The sequence below is a fragment of the Salmo salar genome, chromosome 03 (genome assembly GCF_965601325.2).
Source record: "Salmo salar chromosome 03, fSalSal1, whole genome shotgun sequence".
In the NCBI taxonomy this organism is placed as follows: Eukaryota; Metazoa; Chordata; class Actinopteri; order Salmoniformes; family Salmonidae; genus Salmo; species Salmo salar.
In genome coordinates, this window is record NC_138293.1 from 68,837,083 (window position 1) to 68,845,218 (window position 8,136).

Sequence of the window (8,136 nt, forward strand, 5' to 3'; positions counted from 1 at the left end):
GAGCAGGGGAAGAGGCATGTGCCGGGGGTCTGATGGACAGTATAGTATCTTTCTCTAAATGGCATATTCTCAGTTTAACTGACGGCTGAGGACTCTTCTGTCAGGTATCGTTGAAAACCTCTTCCTCTCAAATTCAGAAGAGAATAATTCAATGGAAAATAATACACATTAAGAAATCTAGCAATGAATTATTTGTATTTAGATTTTCATTGCTGAAACGTTTTTAAATTGGGATGTTACCAAGTGCTCTCAGTGACGTTTAGTAATGATATTAATGATATGCTGGAAAGACTTCTATCATCTTCCTTTCTGTATTGTGTTTCACTATATCCTCTTGTGTAATTAGTTTTCACTTAGCTTAACTGTTCCGTTTTACCGCACTAACCATGAAATAATGACCCTTGTGGATCAAATATGCTACAGCATTGCATCCATCTCTGCTACATCGTCCTACTACAGCTACGCTGTAATAATATCCCACCAATGTCTTACACTGTGTACATTTCATATAAATGTTGAAAGGATTTTAGCTGTTTTTTTCTCCTCATGGACTACTGTATATTATTTTGAAATCCAAAAATGTTCCTTGAGTACTACTGTTTTACTACAACCACCTTTTCTACTTTGTGGTGTTTTAGGCTCATTAAATACTGTTTTGGTTTTATCTGCCTTTACAGCCTGTGTTGTTCCTCAGTGTTCTCCGAGGGGGCGATGAGTGAGCGCCTGCCACCTCCAGCCGCGCCATGCCCCTCTCCTGTGATGACCTTATCTGTCCCAAGTTTCAGCCCAACATCTTCGACTCCTCCCGCTGCCACGACTGCCTGCGCCAGAAGCACCTACACTCGGGCACGAGTACAGGCACGGGTACAGCCGAAACACCACAGCAGAGCCTCACAGTGGAGAAAGAGCCAGGGCAAGACACTGGACCTCCACCAACACTACTACCAGCACCACAGGCAGTGGAGAGGGATGCCACGACAGAGGGAGAGGGGATTAGAAGAGTGGTGAGTGATTATCTGGGCCTATACAGACAGGTGGAAGGTAAGATATGGGGTCAGGGAAAGGGTCAGATAGACATTGAGGTCAGACATTCAAGGATCAATACACGAGAGGAAGTAAGGGAGCTGGCTGAGTGGTAATGTTGACTTTGAGTCTACTTAAACTTTGGTTAGCAGACTTTATCGTTTCGGAAGGGGAAGCTACTCCATTTAACCAGTAACACTCAGTGCTGAATTCACTACAAAGTGCTCAGTAACAGACGTTGGTGAGGTATGACCCTGTGTTCAGTGTTGTGAATAAGGAGGAACGTATGAGGAAAAAACATATGAAGAGGGCGGTGAAGAGAATGCTCCCATTACAAATGAATGAAGGGAGATCATTTACTGCCCTTTTGGAAATCACTGGTAACATTATACATGAAGGCAGGTCACAGAAAGCACCGGCCGGCCCACATCTACACATAGTATGTCATTGCAAAGGCACATTCATTTATGAGGACACGACTGTTTATTGGTAGCATAGCACTCTCCTTGTTTTGCCTTTGATTGCCACAAATTAGGCAAATATACATTTTGTGGAAGTCAGATCTTATCTCATTGCTTTTCATTGCTGTGTTACATTGCAATACCTTTTGTATACCTACCTTGTACTATAATATGATAAAGTTGTTGTTGATATTGCCATTAATTCAAGTCAAACTGAAGATCAGAATATGTATTTTAAGACAACCCAGAAGGGTCAAGAAAAAAACTGCTATGAAATAATAATGAGGAGAACTACAGTCTAGGTAGAGTTACAACGGTGTAACTCTAATCGAGCGACAGACAGAACGTGTGAGTATGAGAGGGAGGTCTTGAGGAACAGAAGGGTGAGACAGAGGGGAGACACTATTCATGAACTTCCCCATATGGACTTGGATCTATAAAGAGAGACTTGGAGGTGTTGCCTTCAGGTTTGATAATGATGACTGTTTTAACCTGTGTTTATTGTTAATATGTATCTGTAAATGAATGAGGCATTGTAGGACCTAGTGAGTTAAATTGTGCTAGTTCCAACAACACCTTTAGTTTCTATGGCTGCTCACTCTCTTATCTTGTTAGTCTTTGCTTTTCTCTCATAGTACAAACCGTATTTGTCCTTGTCTGGTATTTGTTTTTTGTGAAAATGGACATTGAATTTCGTTTAACCAGAATTACTGACAATTGCAGAAAGTGTTCGTTAACATTACACTTCAATACATTAAGTCATCTGTAGCCCTATTGGCTGATGTTCTGTTTTTGTTTGCCGTATGTTGTGAGTGATATGTGTGTTCTCGTTGACCTATCAGGACGACTCTGATGGCCTGTCAGTGGTGAGCAGCTACTGTGATGTCAGCGGAGATCAGCTGGGTTACGAGGAAAGCTCCTTATGCATCCTGAGCCCTGACTGTGACCTCTACGTCTGTGACGGAGACGACGACGACAGCACTGACAGGTTCTCTTCAGAATCTATTGGATCAAGTGTGTGTCTGAGATAGAAGCTCCACTAAGGAGAAATGTTTAGTACAAAATAATGTTTGTTCACTCTATGCACTTGTGTTGAGATATCTTTGGAGTCTTGTCTTTTCATTGGGCTTTATATTTAGGTATTTTGCAGGGGGAAAGGTAATTTACGAACTAGGTACAAAGAACTTCAAACAAGAAGCTTATTGAGCATGCTTTGTAAACCAAGTAGTCAATGAGCCTCATATTGCGATTCTAGAGGGACAATATATATACACTTTCTCACTCCCTCATTCTCTCCCTCTCTCCACCATTATATCACTATCTCCTCTTCACATTATCTCCTCTTCCAGCTGTCGGGACCAGGGTGTCTACGCTGATCTCAGTGGCTCCATCAGTGCAGAGGACGACTACCTGCCTCTCCGGCACCGCTCAACCCACCTCACCATGACCCGCCTGGACCCACCACCCCACCGAACCAACCCCAAAGCCTGGATGGAGGAGGACAACAGCAGGGGCAGGATTGGCAGACACTCAGGTGAGGACTGAACTTAACCACATGTACAGTTGAAGTCGGAAGTTTACATGCACTTAGGTTGGAATCATTAAAACTCGTTTTTCAACCACTCCACAAATTTCTTGTTAACAAACTATAGTTTTGGCAAGTCGGTTAGGACATCTACTTTGTGCATGACACAAGTCATTGTTCCAACAATTGTTTACAGACAGATTATTTAACTTATAATTCACTGTATCACAATTCCAGTGGGTCAGAAGTTTACATGCATTAAGTTGACTGTGCCTTTAAACAGATTGGAAAATTCCAGAAAATGATGTCATGGCTTTAGAAGCTTCTGATAGGCTAATTGACATCATTTGAGTCAATTGCAGGTGTACCTGTGGATGTATTTCAAGGCCTACCTTCAAACTCAGTGCCTCTTTGCTTGTCATCATGGGAAAATCAAAAGAAATCAGCCAAGACCTCAGAAAAAATATTGTAGACCTCCACAAGTCTGGTTCATTCTTGGGAACAATTTCCAAATTCCTGAAGGTACCACGTTCATCTGTACAAACAATAGTACGCAAGTATAAACACCATGGGACCACGCAACTGTCATACCGCTCAGGAAGGAGGCGCGTTCTGTCTCCTAGAGATGAACGTACTTTGGTGCGTAAAGTGCAAATCAATCCCAGAACAACAGCAAAGGACCTTGTGGAGATGCTGGAGGAAACAGGTACAAAAGTATCTATATCCACAGTAAAACGAGTCCTATATTGACATAACCTGAAAGGCTGCTCAGCAAGGAAGAAGCCACTGCTCCAAAACCGCCATAAAAAAGCCAGACTACAGTTTGCAACTGCACATGGGGACAAAGATCGTACTTTTTGGAGAAATGTCCTCTGGTCTGATGAAACAAAAATAGAACTGTTTGGCCATAATGACCATCGTTATGTTAGGAGGAAAAAGGGGGATGCTTGCAAGCCGAAGAACACCATCCCAACCGTGAAGCACGGGGGTGGCAGTATCATGTTGTGGGGGTGCTTTGCTGCAGGAGGGACTGGTGCACTTCACAAAATAGATGGCATCATGAGGATGGAAAATTATGTGGATATATTGAAGCAACATCTCAAGACATCAGTCAGGAAGTTAAAGCTTGGTCGCAAATGGGTCTTCCAAATGGACAATGACCCCAAGCATACTTCCAAAGTTGTGGCAAAATGGCTTAAGGACAATAATGTCAAGATATTGGAGTGGCCATCACAAAGCCCTGACCTCAATTCCATAGAACATTTGTGGGCAGAACTGAAAAAGTGTGTGCGAGCAAGGAGGCCTACAAACCTGACTCAGTCACACCACCTCTGTCAGGAGGAATGGGCCAAAATTCACCCAACTTATTGTGAGAAGCTTGTGGAAGGCTACCCGAAGTGTTTGACCCAAGCTAAACAATTTAAAGGCAATGCTACCAAATACTAATTGAGTGTATGTAAACTTATGACCCACTGGGAATGTGATGAAAGAAATAAAAGCTGAAATGAATCATTCACTCAACTATCATTCTGACATTTCACATTCTTAAAATAAAGTGGTGATCCTAACTGACCTAAAACAGGGAATTGTTACTAGGATTAAATGTCAGGAATTGTGAAAAACCGAGTTTAAATGTAGTTGGCTAAGGTGTATGTAAACCTCCAACTTCAACTGTATCCTATTACATTCATAGGTGTTATTTACATGATGATGTTGTCAGGTACCTGTGTTCAATATCATGAGTTGAGGTGGGACTTATTGATAGTAATGTGGAAGTATCTTGTAGAACTGTGTTGTGGACCTCCTTAGAACTCCTTGGAATGTATCAATAATAACAGCGTTTAGTATTCCATGTGATGGAGTGTTTTTCTTTTTTAGGGTTAAAAGAAGAAAGGAATCGTGAAAGTGGCTACTTCTCTCTGGGGAGGGCAGGAGGAGCCCGTTCTCTCAGGGATCAGAGCCCCCCTCCCGTTTACCGCCATTCAGAGAGGGGACACCCCCTCTACAGCAACCGGAGCCCTGAGCCCAAAGCTACCATCCCCTTCAGGAACCCTAACCTGGGGCTGGCCTCGGAGAGGTTAAACCCAGAGATACTAAACCCAGACCTGCCTCTGGAAATCCCTGAACCTCCTGACGCATTTGATCTCACCATCGAGGTTGAGGCTCAGGTGGGCCCTCGCTCCCCAAGCCCCACCCCTTTTAAGATAGCAGAATCCCTGGCCTCCACTAACCGGAGGGGTTTCAACAGCTCATACAGTAGAAGAAACTCCCCTTCCTATCAGGAGTCTGGGAAGTTAAATTCATCGAGACAAAGCTCCTCTCTGTCCCACTCCTCTTCACCCTTACGAAACACCTCCCCATTCAAACGAAGTGAATGTACCACCTCCCTCAACAGACGGGGCTTAGGCTCTGAGGGCTGGTCTCAGGGGTGGGACCAGACTTCTAGAGGTCCCCCCCAGAGCTCTTTTGGACGAGGTGTTGATATTAGAGGCTTGAATAAAAATGTAATATCGATGGCCAGTTCAGTTGGTTCCATATCACAGGTCAACTCTGTTTCAGATGTTAAAAGTGCATTGCGCAAGAATGAGACAGACAGCTCCTTAAATAGTCGTGGACGTGACACTCGAAGCTCCGCCCCTTCAAGGAGGGGTTACGAAAGCCCCAGACAATCCCTGGTCCGCAAATCTGAAACAAGTAACTCCTTAAATGGCCATGACAGCAGAAGCTCATCTCCCTCGAGGAGAGCTTATGACACCTCCAACCAAACCCTGCTTCGCAAATCTGACGGGAACAGCTTGATAAATGGTCATGGTCGTGAAAGTCGCAATTCTTCTCCCTCGAGGAGGAGTTACGATGCCACCAGCCACTCCCTCCTTCGCAAATCTGAAACAAACAGTTCTCTCAATGGTCATAGTCGACACGGCGGCCGGTGTGGCTCTCCCATTAGGGAGGGTTATGATGCCGAAAGACAATCTCTGTGGAAATCAGCTTCTAGGAATGACTTAAATGTTCATGCCTATGAAAGTGGTAGCTCTTCACCTTCTAGACGTGACTTTGACACTCCTTGTCAATTCCTGCTATGCAAAAGTGAGACACGTGGCTATGGAAATGGTCGAGGTCGTGACAGTGGAAGCTCCTCTCCCTCTAGGAAAGGCTATGATACCCCGAGCCAGTCACCTCTGCGCAAAAGTGAATCCAACAGCTACTTGAATAGTCAAGGTCGAGACAGTCGAAGCTCCTCCCCTTTGAGAAAGGGATATGATCCCCCTGGCCAATCACTGCTTCGTAAATCTGAGACGAACAGCTCTGTCAGAAGTCAAAGTCGTGATCGTCCTACCTCCTCTCCCTCTAGGAGAGGCTATGATACCCCAAGCCAGTCATCACTGCGCAAAAGTGAATCCAAAAACTACATGAATAGTCAAAGTCGAGACAGTAGAAGCTCCTCCCCTTTGAGAAAGGGATATGATGCCCCTGGCCAATCACTGCTTTGTAAATCAGAGACGAACAGCTCTGTCATATGTCAAAGTCGGAGTAGTCGTAGCTCCTCCCCTTCAAGGAGGGGCCATGACACCCCCGGCCAATCACTACTGCACAAATATGAGAAGAGTGGGGCCCTCAACGGTCGGAGCCGTGACAGTCGCAACTCCTCGCCATCCAAAAGAGGCAATGACCCACCAGGTCAGTCACTCCTCAGGAAAACCACCAGTGGTGGTGACTCCAGCCTCTCTTACCAGAGAAAAAACACTTACGGTGATGCTCGGCCTGACTCTAACCCCTCCCCTGGCGCCTGGCGAGGCTCCACCCACTTCCTACATAGCACCTCCCCATCGAAGGAGGGCAGAGACAACAAAACATCTGACCCCTCTCAGAGGGCCTCTGCTGTCACCTGGGAAACCACTAGGAGTAGCAGTAGTAGGCAGGGTCTGGAGACTCGTAGCTCCTCCCCAAACATAAAAGGATTGACCAACCGCAACCTAAGTCCCTCCCCTCAGATGCAAAGGCACACCTCGTCCCAGAGTTCCATTGAGTCCTTGGAGTCTGGCCAGTTGTCGGGGGAGTCAGCGGAGAGGAGTAGGGAGGGGTACGCAATGATGGCCGATCTACCAAAGGTCAAGCCTGTCCTCCAAAGGGAACAGCATGGTCATGTGGGACAGACTCCAAACCGACACTCAGGGAGACAGGAGCTCTTCAAACCAGCAAGGTTAGGGTTTTCCATTGTTGTCCGCAAGGTAATGCTGTAAGAGGTAGTTGTAAGTGGTTTCTCCCTCTGTATTTCAGCTGTGACATCAGTATTGTGTCACTGACAGTTTTTTACGTATTAATATGTTGTATCTAAAGTCACGTGTCTGATGTTTCAGCCACTCCCTCTCCAAGCATCCCTCCAGACAGTGGCTAGATGACTCAGGGGACCTAGAGAGAAACCACATAGAATGGCAAAATGGCAGCAGTGATAGACTGTCTCGAGTACACTCGTCCACCTCTTTGCACATGCAGGTGAGTCGTTCCGCCAATTTAGTGCATTTTGAGAAGTGTACTATAACTTGGTCAAAATAAACGTTTTATTTCACCTAATTTTAACATTGTCATAAAGAGCACATGTTCAACTTCATAAAAAACTAGTTCTCCCAAGAGGTTAAGTGCCAAATAAAGTAACAGGGTTGACGATTTCATCTTCATCTTAAATCAGCCATAAATCCCCTTGTGACAGGGGGAATGGAAGCTTGCTGTGTGCAACACGGAGTGACAATTGAATGCAAACTTCACAAAAAATGACATTGTTAAAAATGTGTAGCCTGTCTCTCTATGGGTTACAGGGTTGATGTGTTATGCTCGACCCACTCAGTTTTACACCACAAACATTTACACTAATAATTACAATCTCTTCCTTTACAGAGGCCCAGCAGCCCCACTATAGAGGAGGAGGCCAGTCCATGGAGGGCGCAACATAGCTCTTCCTTGGAACAAATGCAGGTACAGGTCTACTTGTGTGGGATTTCTGTAGCCTATATCGAATTGTACATGTTTTATGGAGGTTGTCTAATTTAATGCAGAAGATGTCCCATGTACACAGGTCATCAGACTACTTTTCCTTCAGTTTACATAAACTAAACTTCCTCTACTAAGGGC